We start from the raw sequence: 12256 nt of genomic DNA, 5'->3' as shown, positions 1-12256 counted from the left end.
TCATCACTGAAATAGTAGAAATCAAAAGACACTTCTTCTTGAAATAAAAAAGAAACAACGACACGCGGTGTTCCCAAGCGGTCACCCATCCAAGTACTAACCGCGCCCGACGTTGCTTGGCTTCAGTGATCGGACGAGAACTGGCATTTTTCAACGTGGTATGGCCGTTGCATGTAAACGTTATATTCTTCCACGAATATGAATAAACGGTACAGAAAAGGAAGGGCTTTCAGGAGATTTTTTTTTTATTTTGAAAGACTTATTACTACTTCAATTTTCAATGTTATTTACATTCGGCAATAAATTGATATAAAGTGAAAGATTGTTTACACTTTGGTCCACAGATTGAAGATCTGAATAAAATACAAGCGATATATTTCGATTTGTGCCCCATCTACAGAATTGGGTCAATTTCACCTCTCAGGTCGAGAGTTTTCGGCAAAACGTTGGCGAATCTCTTCAAACACTGGGACAAAGAAAATAAAGCTCAGATGAGTACAATTTCAGTTTTTCATGAAATTAATAGTTGTGACATTAAACGACAATGATTCAACGTAAACTCATTTTCCCTGGACTAGGTGAAAAGGAAGCTAGACTCCAAAAGGAAAATGAAGATCAGTTGTTATCATCACTGAAATAGTAGAAATCAAAAGACACTTCAGTAGTTGTTTACAGCTGATTCTCGGCCTCCCCCCACCACTATGACGTATTAATTGCTTTTTTTATTGGTTGTTGTTTGGTGAAGTTTTTTTGTTGTGCAGTGAAGTCAAGGCGTTGTGACCTTGAAGTGTCTGGTGCATGGATCGTTCAGATTTTTTTTTCATATGAGATTTTGTGTGTTTATGTGTGTGTGTGTGTGTGTGTGTGTGTGTGTGTGTAGGAGAATGCACGGTACAGGGTTTCATCATGTGCTTGTTTGTCTATGTACAAACATACGTCTGCATACTTCGAAGATCCTCCAAGTAATAAATGCTCCATCGGTGTTAGGGCACCAAGTTAGTAGTGGAGTGACGTCACAGCAATAACCGTTCAACGGCTAGAGAGCGACATGTTCACTCCACGACGTGTGGCAGAGTAATGCGTATTCATCGGTCTGCCCTCACCTCTCCCGAAGCGATGAAGGTTCGCTCTAGCCCCGCTATCGATGGTGACACAACGGCAGCCAAAGACCGTTTGCCTAGCGTCTACCCTCTCCGAGACCGCAACGACCACTGCTTGCTCGTACCGGCAACTGTTATCGCATCAAGTTGGGAGATGGGCTTGGCTGTGACGTCAGGCATCTCTAGTGGATAGCAACTAGCAATGTGAATCTTTCACGGTTTCATGGTGGGGGTGACTCACACTGTTTAATATAAAAGAAATGCCTGGCACACTATGAAATCAGTAGACGAATATATCTGCAGCAGTTAGCAATTGGTAGAGTGTTATTCAGTTCGTAATAGAAGGAAGACGGTGAGTGTATTTGTCTGTTGGAAATTGTTTATATTTTCGTATATATTTTCATCATGTCCGTTTCAAAAGTAGACTTGAATAAAATTAATAATTTGATTGTACAGGAGGTTGAAATAGTAGAGCAAAAGGCCTTATCATCATTGCCAATTGATGAAGTGTTCATAATTAAAAATATGTCAACTTATTCTACACGATTTGGTAAATCAATTTTATTAACTTTGCAAGATGTGAGCAATGATAAATTATTTAAAACATGGCTACCAAAACGTATTTCGTTGCAATTCAGTGATGACGATATATCTTGTATCAACTCATCAGGTGGTAAATATACGATGATGTATTTAGGACAGAGCCAACAAAGTTTTGCTGGCATGAAAACGCGATCTCTAGTCAAATTCAATATAATTGAATAATAATAGTAATAATTTATAGTGAATTTCTTTAGGTCATAGCTTACGAAGTTTTTTTGGTGTGAAAACGCTAACTCTAGTCAAATTCAATATGATTGAATAATAATAGTAATTATAATGAATTTCTTATTGTTTTATAATATTCATATATTAGATGATAATAATTATATGGAAATATAAACATTACTAACTTAGTTGAATACACTCACTTTGTAACTACAAGTAAAATGGGAATGTGAGTATTATATCACTGAAAAATTGGAGGTTGCTTATTGTTTTTTTTATTCAATTTCAGTTCCACCATTTAAAGATGTGGATGCAGTACGCAAGTCAAGATTGGGTCGATGTTGTAGATCTCAAATCATCGGTTCAACATTTGTCGTCTAAATTGAAGGTGTTGGGTGATGGAGCCGAACATGCAAGCAATTATGATATGAGTGTATGCTATGATGAAAAACAAATCGAATTATGCCTTCGTGATGCTGAGAACTATTGGAGTGGTGCAGAAGTTTGTAACAAATTTTTGGATAATGAATTGGAATTGTGGCAACTTTGTGATGTTATGATTGAACTGAACCTAAGAAGATTCCTGTATAGCCTCCAACCATACTTGCCAGAATGGATTATTCATCACTTTGAATTGAATGATGAAAATCGAGAGGAAATTGAAGATGGTCGCGAAAATGATGATTATGAGGAAGAAGTTATTTTAGATAGTCTGTATGTTCCTGTAAATCATAAATAATGTCAAATAAAAAACTTTGTATTATTTTCATATTTTATTTATTTAAATCTCATGAAATACAATAGAAAATGATTACAAAACAATAAATATGATATAAAATACAATACATGATATAAGTCAGTTACAAATAAAAAAAAAGATCATGAAACAGTACATGATAGAGTGAAAAAAAAAAGTGTCAATATCTGCTATGAACTGAACCATCCAATGCATTGTATGTTAAAACTGTATCATGCAAAATTAATGCATACACTTTAGTGTTGTCTGGAAACTTGGTCTTCCTCGTCTCAAACTCAATCTTTATATCAATAGTTGATGATTTTGTTGCATTCGGTTGATGAGAACAATCGATGACGAATAGTGGATTCTCTCTAAATTGTCCAATGTCCATCAGAGGTTCACTCATATCTTTATCATAATAACTTCGCTGGAAACTCTCAAAAGCATAATAAGCAGGAGCATCAGGTTTTTTATCGAAATTCAAATTCCAACGCTCATATGGATAAACTTCAGAATTCAAGTATACTCGAATACTATTGATATCAGCAGTTGTGAATTTTGTAATATCCTGTGTTCTATCTTCAGATGTGGTAGTACTTTGGAATGCGATGATGACAAAACGAGGAGTTTCCAATGCGTTAGTTGTTTTGATGGCCCATATGTCTGAAGAAGTCCCACGTAATGATGGTAGTTCATAGAGGTCCCACATACGATACGCCAACTTGATTTTGGCATTCAGACCGCTTTTGTTTATTCTACTCAAAAGTTTGAGCTTGTGTTTATCATCTGGTACAATATGTCTTATTTTCCATTCGATTTTATTTATTTCCAAATCAGCATCAACCTCACCTATATATGAGTTTTTGAATGATCGAGCGATAATCAAAATCAATTCCTGTTTGGCATTCAAGATACTTTTGTTGTAATCTTCAGCAAAACCCATCAAATATTTCAGTGGTAGTTTTCCACTAAAAACATGACTGTTTGTATCCAAGATATCTTGCTTCAATTGTGAAAGTCCCCAACCAGATGTCAATAATGTGTTAGCATGAGATTGTCCAAATGATATCATGGTTTTCATTGTAGATGTTATCCCAGGTTTTCTAACAACAGCCACTTGTTCACCACCCATTTCATAACGAATTTCGTCAAAGAGAAATGCAATTGCATTATTCGAGAGATAGCATGTTTTCGCTACATCTTTGGGGGTGAATTTACCTTCTATGTAAATGAAGCTCTCGGCAATATCTAGTATAACATCTTGATTATTGATTGCAATTCTGATTTCATCCGAATTCCTGAATAGCGGTGATCCATAGGGCTTATATGTGTGCTCATGTAAACTTATGAGAGAATGATCGAGCACTGGTTCATTGAATATATTCAACTTTTCATTGTTTGTTTCGAGCACCATTGTTATTTTCTCACTTTCAATCCAATCGATTTCAAAAATTTAAGATCACTCACAGACAGAGCGTTATGTGCTAACTGTTTAGCATACACTTGTGGAATGAGCTTCTTTTTATGCACACCTTTCTTTTTGATAGTGCAACTCGTTTGGGATTGTTCAATGCGATTTTGTCTATTATAAATGAAACCCATAACAACAGTTATTCGATTTTCTTCAATTCCAAAATAATGAAAATCTTTTCTTCACTTCCAAAATCGATAAGGTTATTTTTTTCATCCAAAATACGCACTGTAATGTTGTGAATCAATTGACGACCTTCTCGACTGACAGGCATATATATAATACTGTGTGGTTCTTTAGTAAGATTGTAGCCAGGTTCAACATCAATATCGAATGAGAAAAGAATGTGGGATTCTTCACCATTTATATATGAACCAGATATTATATTGCAATCTAAGCGGATAAGTCTCACAGTTGTAATGTTTATTGGTAATGATGATTCATGTATCTGATTTGGTGGAAATATTTCATGAGCGAACCCCATCATTTCTGCTATTGAATTTGGATGTGTCAGATCAATTTCATATTTGGATCGCATTTCACATTTGAATGTATTATTATTGGCGTGTAGATAGAAAATATCATCTGCAACGACATCATTTGGTTTTTTATCATGAAACAATCTGAACATGATATGTTTCTGTATGACGGCATTGATCTCTTCTATTTCATAAGCACCACATGGAATTTCAATTGTCAACTTTTGGGGTATCGATGAGTTGTCATTACTGATTCTAAAACTAACTAAGTTATTAGCTTCAGTTATATTATTGATTGTATTGCATCCATAGAATCCCAAAAGTCCTAATCCATAACGACTGTTCCTATCCAATTCAATTGGTGGAAAAAAATCCGCACTCAAGACACTTGTCCCGACAGCTTGTAGCTCGAACTTTCGTGACATGACTGTTGAATATTTTGAAACACATTTCAATTTATTATTGTACACAGCAACAGCACATTTGAGACAATTTACACTTTTTGGAAGGTGTTGTATTGTAATAAGTATCATTTTTATTGATACCAATATTCACATCCTCTATATTACAAATACAACACATAGATTTCCGAGGTATAGGACCGTCATTAACATCCGATTCTGAATTTTGATCGTGGTGGTGGTGCTCATAACAATATCTATGTTTCATTATATCGATGTCATCTTGCAGATGCTTAGGCAACTTTTCCCAAACATATGCAATCTCATGTGCAACACATGCAAGTATCACTTCCTTAGGCATATTTGCAAGCATCACTTTATCCATTTTTTTCAAGGTACCATATTTTGAAAACATTCTAAGTGAAAACCCCATTCCCTTGATAGCCTCCCGATCCAGTTTTGGTGTTGAATTCATTTTTATTTGGAAAATTATTTAGAGAGAAACTGCAAGCACAAGTGACCACAGAGAACTGTATTAAATTTCTGTTGTCGATCATAGTTATATTTGATTTTTACATTCGAACATTTTCGAAAGAATCGAGTCAATTCCAATGGTGGGGGTAGATCTCCAAAACTATCGAAATATGTGACTTCTTTCCCACATTTTTTATATGCCACCCAATGTGTTCCTGGTCCACTTATTCCATCTAAATTAACAATAGCTGTCTCGTTTTGTTTTGGACCTGAAGATGGTAATCTATCACGCATAAAAACACCACGAAAATGTGGAATTTTCATTTTTTGTGCATAATAACTGAGATCGTGATCAGTAAGAGGCCTCTGAGGTAGGGGTTCAATTAGTTTTTTGTTTTGTTTGTGGCTTTGTATGGTTTTAAATATAGTCCTAAACCTTTACGGTATGGTTTGAGATATATTCCACTTCCGCGTTTGCCTAATGCTACAGCCTCCATGGTTTTATTGTGACGATTGGCTTCCATTAAAGCCGCTCTGCTGGCTTTTGCCGAATTCACGGCCTTGGTAATACCAGCAGCGGCTCCCGCCAAACTTCCTAGTGCGGATAGTCCAGCAAAAATTGGTATCAATGGTAAAAGTCCACCGATCTTGGGAACAGGAATTATGCGTGGTGTGCGGATTTTCTTCTTTCCACCGGCAGCTTTAAGGTATTTACGTGCCGCCTGCAATGCCACAGTAATAGCTTTTTTGCTATTATTCGTCACAAATTGATTCCCACCAACTTTCTTCAATACATTTCGCACTTTATGGACTATCCCAGCACCAAATGCAACTTTTTTAATTTTATTTTTCTTCGTTTGTTTCCTCTTACATTTTTTCTTATTGGTACTACAACCCATGCCCATATGTCTTTTCGCTTTCATAATGTTGGTGACAAGTAATGCAGCTGCTCTTTCCCCAATACTCGCGTCCTTCGATTTAACCCTATCCCAAGCGCTGTATTCAAGTTCTTTGTCGGCTAAATGTCTTGCTGCAAGATCGGATGGATGCTTAGAATATTGAATATCGTGTTTTTTGCATTCAATATCTAATTTATTGATTCCAGGGTCGTTACGAGCTAAACGTTGTTTCAATTTTGTACCCGGTCCACAGTATTGATAACCTCCGGGTAGATGTAATTCGAAAGGAAGTTTGTTTATTAAATCATTAACAAAACCACAACCTCTTTTAATTTTACGATCACTTTCAATACGTCCGTATCGTTTGATGGTACACATTGAAATGAATAAGCTAATAACATTTATATAGTCTCCAACCACGGCACGATGCGCATTGTAAAACAGAAAGAAAAGTTTGCTGTAGATAATCTAGATGAGAAATTTGGTTGTGGATTGAATGGACAAAGGGTATTCAGACATGGTCCACTACTTCCATCATCAGTTCGAGGACTCATTATAGGACCTTCAAATTGTGGAAAGACGAATGCAATGATATCACTATTAACACATCCACAAGGACTGAGATTTAGAAATGTGTATCTCTATTCGAAATCACTCAATCAACCTAAATATCAGTACTTGCGAAGTGTTTTGGAACCTATAAAAGGATTAGGTTTTTATACATTCAGCAATAATGCAGAAATAGTGGAACCCTCCGACGCTAAGCCTAATTCTGTTTTCATTTTCGATGATGTGATATGTGAAAAGCAAGATATTATTAGATCATATTTCTGTATGGGACGTCATAAGGATGTTGATTGTTTTTATCTAGCACAGACATATTCACGGGTACCCAAACAGTTAGTGCGTGACAATACCAATTTCATTTTAATGTTCAAACAAGATGAGACGAATTTACATCACATTTATTCAGATCATGTTTCACCCGATGTAACATTCAAACAATTCCAATTGATGTGTGTTAAATGCTGGGAGGACCAATATGGATTTCTAGTCATTGATAAGGATAGAAAAATAGATGAAGGTAGATATCGCAAAGGATTCGATAGTTTTATATACCCATGATCTTGTTTTTTACACTTATTCGATCACTGAATATTGTAGAGGTCACTTCATCAGCGAATTAGGCTATAATTTAAAAAAGGGCATTATGAATACAAAAAAAGATTCTGAAAATAAAAACAATGAAATGAATTTGAAACGTCAACTAGTAGAGACAACAGAAGCTGTCAGGCAGAAATTCAACTCTATCAAGAATGATAATATTGAAAATCGTACGACACTTGAAAGATTGTATGAGCCCATAATGAAACCATTGAATGTTTTATCATCAAACGCTACTTCTAAATCACCAGTGTTATCACCAAATCATGGAACTGTTCAATCTACTTCAAATTATCCCATGAGTACTCCAATAGGAAGAAAACAATCTTTTGCTAGTGTATCATCTGTGAATAGTGACACGAGCACACTTCAAGACGATATGAGAACAACTCTATTCGAAACACCATCATCGTCCCACATCGATTCCTCGGATCCTGACACCTCACCTGATATGAATGAAAGTGGTGAAGATGTTTTGATGAAACATTTGAATAATGTAAAATCTAGAAATCCAGCATATGATGGAACATTTGGCGTACGTATGGATCCTATTACACAAAAGCTGAAAATGGGAAGTCTAGTGGTGTATTTCAAAGATGGAAACATTTCATTTTGGGATGCTAATAAAGTGAAAAAATATGAATGCGCAGGTAGTCCAGAATTGTATGATATGATCTTTTTGAAGAATCCACGAGATGTTGATAATAAAGAAACTCGTCAAGTATATTCCAAAATATTGAAAATAACGAATGCTCCATATAAACAATATCATCAGAAGAATGGTTTTAAAAATACAAATTCTAAAAAATTTCGTGAAGTTATCAAACCTCTATTAGACTCACGACAATATCCAATAAGAAGTAGAAGTAAAATTGGTGGAGCACTCAAACGAGTGAAAATGGAGAAGATATATAATTCTAAACCTGTGAATTATGTGTACTGGAATTCACCGGAAGAGTTAGTTGCTCGCCTACGATTATTGGTAGCTTCAAAGTCAGCTGGTCATACAGGACATGACAATGAAATAATTTCAATAATTGAAGAATTACGTGAAGAAGGTATAATATATTAACATATTCACATGTAATGATCACTGTCACATCATCATTCAATGCAGTAACATTATCACATTTTCTCTTTAATCATATTGAAAGAGAATGACTAATGAAATAAGTGATGTCAAACGACAAGTTGTTAATGAATTACATAAACCTGCAAGACGTAATTTTCGTAGAAGAATAACCACCATCAAAGGTTTTGCAGATCTATGGCAAATAGATTTAGCTGAACTGCAACCTTATGCAAAAAGTAATGAAGGATACCGATATATACTTGTAGTGATAGATTGTTACTCCAAATATCTGTGGACTGTAGCAGTTAAAGATAAAACAGGTAGTACAGTAACTAATGCAATGAAACATGTACTGAAAGAAGCCAAATACTCCCCCAAACACATACAAAGCGATCAAGGGAAAGAATTTTTCAATAAAAGCTTCTCATCTCTCATGCGAGAATATAATATCAATCATTATTCAACATTTAGCACAAAGAAGGCAGCTATAGCAGAAAGAGTGATTCGTACAATAAAGGGGTGGCTCTATAAGGAATTTTCGATGAGAGGTCACCACAAATGGCTTGATATTCTTCCAACTATAACTAGTAGATATAACAATAAAGTTCATCGTACAATAGGTATGGCACCCATTAATGTTGATCCATCAACAAGATTGATATTCAAAGGTATCAATGGAGTTGGAAAAAAACAAAGTAAACCCAAATTCCGATTGAATGATATTGTACGAATAAGCAAATACAAAAATATTTTTGAAAAGTCTTACACTGCGAACTTTACCACGGAACTCTTCAAGATTGTTAAAATCAATAAAACTTTTCCCACAACCTATAATCTTGAAGATATGAATGAACAACCTATTAGAGGATGTTTTTACGAAGAAGAGTTATTGCGAACCGAAAATCCTGATGTATATCTGATCGAGAAAGTGCTGAAGAAAAGGAAAAATAAAGTATATGTAAAGTGGTTAGGACTTCCTAGTGAACAGAATTCTTGGATTGATGAATCAAATATGCTTTAAATGTATCTAATAATGTATTTATGAATAAAGTAATGTTAAAGTTCATTATTGTTTTCATTTCAATTATATGTAAGTGAATTGAAAAAATATTGCAGCGGTAAACATTGCCCCAACCATTCGCAATGTTCTGTGTATACCAAACCAAATTAATTGTATACTCCATTCCCGCTTAAAATTTTTTTCAACTCACAATATTGAGAACACAATACCATTCCCAAAACTAATCGCTGTCACTTTGAAATGCTTTCTCCAACTCTTTTCGCCAATTATCTCTCACTGATAATGCCGTCTCATAAAGTCGAGTCGACTCCTCAAGCTCTGCCTGTGCTTGCATTCTCGAACGTTGATTGAATTTGTCATCTTTCATGATTTTTGAACGTAGTTCATCTGCTTCTTTGCTCATGTTAGCCAATTCAATTTTCGCTAATGCAATCTTAGCATCTAATGCTTGAAGAGTGTCCTTATTGACACTAATAGCTTGCTCACTCTTTTCATGTTCAGCAATAGCCTTTTGCGCCTTTACAAGACGGCATTTCGCTTTCTTTTTCATATCTCCAAACCGAAGTAATGGAGTGAAAGAAGATAGCGATTCAGTCATCAAATCACCCTTCATTTCTTTGGGTTCACATTTTGTCTTCCTCTTCGATCTGTCACTTTTCGTTGTGGGCTTTTTCTCCTGCAAACCACTTTTCGATTGTTTTTTTTCTTTCAACTCAGTGACAATCGATGAAGATGCATTATTAACCTTCCTTTTGATAGTTCTGGATTTTTTATCAACACCAAGAGGGGGGGAAGATGAAGGGTGTTTGGATGATGATGATTGTGAAATGATTGGAGTTTCAACGATAATTTGTTGAATTGGTTCCGGCACATCTGCGAAGTTAACGAAGTCGCTAATATCAAAATCACTTATCGAGTCTTGAGACTGTAAATGTAATACTGGAATATTTTCAAAATTAGTGTGATCGATATCAACAAGTGGTGAACCATCTTCAGCAATCAATAGTGGCATGGAGCTCATGATAATGATTATTTAGGTTTGGAGGAATGATATGTGATAGCAATAGAATGTGGATAGGAAAGGTGATGATGTTACTGATACTTAACCTTTTATAGAAGAAAATAAACTAGCGCATGCGCCCTTTCGTCAACTAGCCCACTCTTTCATCGACTAGAGATGCCATATCCTTCTCTCCCACTTAAAACGAGTCAAGTGATAGGTGGGAGTCGTACCACTTCCGTTTCCTATTCAATCGTATAAGTCGACTTGCGATCCTGAAGTTCATTCATTCACTCTCTACAACTGTGAGCAAACAACAACAAGATGAATTCTGCAAAAATAAATGCTGCATTAAATAGAATATCTGCTGTTGATGAAAACAATTGGATAGACGAATCAGATGATGATGATGTCAATGTTCCGCTAGAGGAAGTGATAGTTGAAGCAGAAGATGTTGGAGTCGATGAAGATGAGATAGACGAAGTTGAAAACGAGGCCAACCAAAGCGACGAAGATGATGACGTGATGGAGTTTGAGAGGGTCATGGATGAAGAAGGAGATGATGAAGGGATAGAAGCTGACACAACTGAAGGCGATGGTGCTTTGAGGATCGGTATGCGAACGCTCAATGTCAGTGAGACATTGGAAGATCCCTTGGATTTGTATTGTGCAATGGATGCATACGTATTGATCAGCACAATAGATGGAGAGAACAAAAAACTATGCTGGTGCTGCTTTCGGTTTTATTCGCATAGAAACAATAATGGAGGGTGGTATGCCCATGTCAACACCCACAACACTGTCTCAATTATGGAAATGGGACAAAATTGGTGTGAAGCTTGCGAGAGGCCACTAACAAACTTCACCCGAGTATCTACATGTATTATATGTAATAATGTCCAACCTGTGAAACAATAACCGTGGACCTACTGGTCAAAAAAAAAACAACAGCCCTTTTCAGGGCTACATTATTCACACAAACGGTAGTAGTAGAATTCACAGATTATGTGATAAATGACTACTTTGACTAAAAAGTCGAAGTTAGGATTTGGTTTATCATCGAATATCTGTGTATATGATGAGTACTACTTTGACTGAAAAGTCGAAGTTGATATTTTCTCAATCATTGAATATAATGATGAGTACTACAAAGTTGGATGATGATACTTTCACATAAGTTTTGACTATAGTGTTAACCTATTTCTGATTGAAAGTATAATGATAGCTCTGAAAATAGTTGTTTATTGTCTTTAATTGTAGCCCTTAAAAGGGCTGTTTTTCCTATTAATCCATACAATGGTATGGACTAACGCTCTTCATCATCAGAAACAATCATGATGGTGTCATCATCTGAATCATCTGTATCTGATGATATACTGATGATGTCGTCCTCATATTCATCAGATTCATCTGAATCAGATGATATACTAATTATGTCGTCCGCATGATCATCTAGCTCGTTATCCTGTAGATCGTCTAACTCATCTACTTCCTCTTGCATACGTTCCGGGAAATCATCAGGAAGATCGTAGATGCGTTGCAGCATTTCTGCGAAGGTTGTACTGAAATGATCAAACGTAGAATCTATTTCATGTACCTGGATGGATCCTGTACTCATCATAGAAGACTCTGGTACACTCATCGGTTCGGTGGTGGAATCAGCAATCG

The 12256-nt window shown here is 35.8% G+C and overlaps 1 long non-coding RNA gene and 1 other non-coding gene across 2 annotated transcripts; one reads left to right on the top strand and one right to left on the bottom strand.

Moving 5' to 3' along the window:
• Window positions 1-52: 52 nt before the first annotated feature.
• On the bottom strand, window positions 53-172 carry LOC141484084 (5S ribosomal RNA). The gene has a single exon (XR_012466458.1). It is a non-coding gene; the product is annotated as a 5S ribosomal RNA (ribosomal RNA).
• Window positions 173-661: 489 nt separating this feature from the next.
• On the top strand, window positions 662-2631 carry LOC141483907 (uncharacterized). The gene is made up of 2 exons (XR_012466361.1): window positions 662-2097; window positions 2158-2631. It is a non-coding gene; the product is annotated as an uncharacterized lncRNA (long non-coding RNA).
• Window positions 2632-12256: the final 9625 nt, after the last annotated feature.

Source organism: Leptinotarsa decemlineata, unplaced genomic scaffold (genome assembly GCF_025532065.1).
Source record: "Leptinotarsa decemlineata unplaced genomic scaffold, Ldec_3_MD MMD2_tig00004307_RagTag_RagTag, whole genome shotgun sequence".
In the NCBI taxonomy this organism is placed as follows: Eukaryota; Metazoa; Arthropoda; class Insecta; order Coleoptera; family Chrysomelidae; genus Leptinotarsa; species Leptinotarsa decemlineata.
This window is presented reverse-complemented; position numbering and strand designations above follow the sequence as displayed.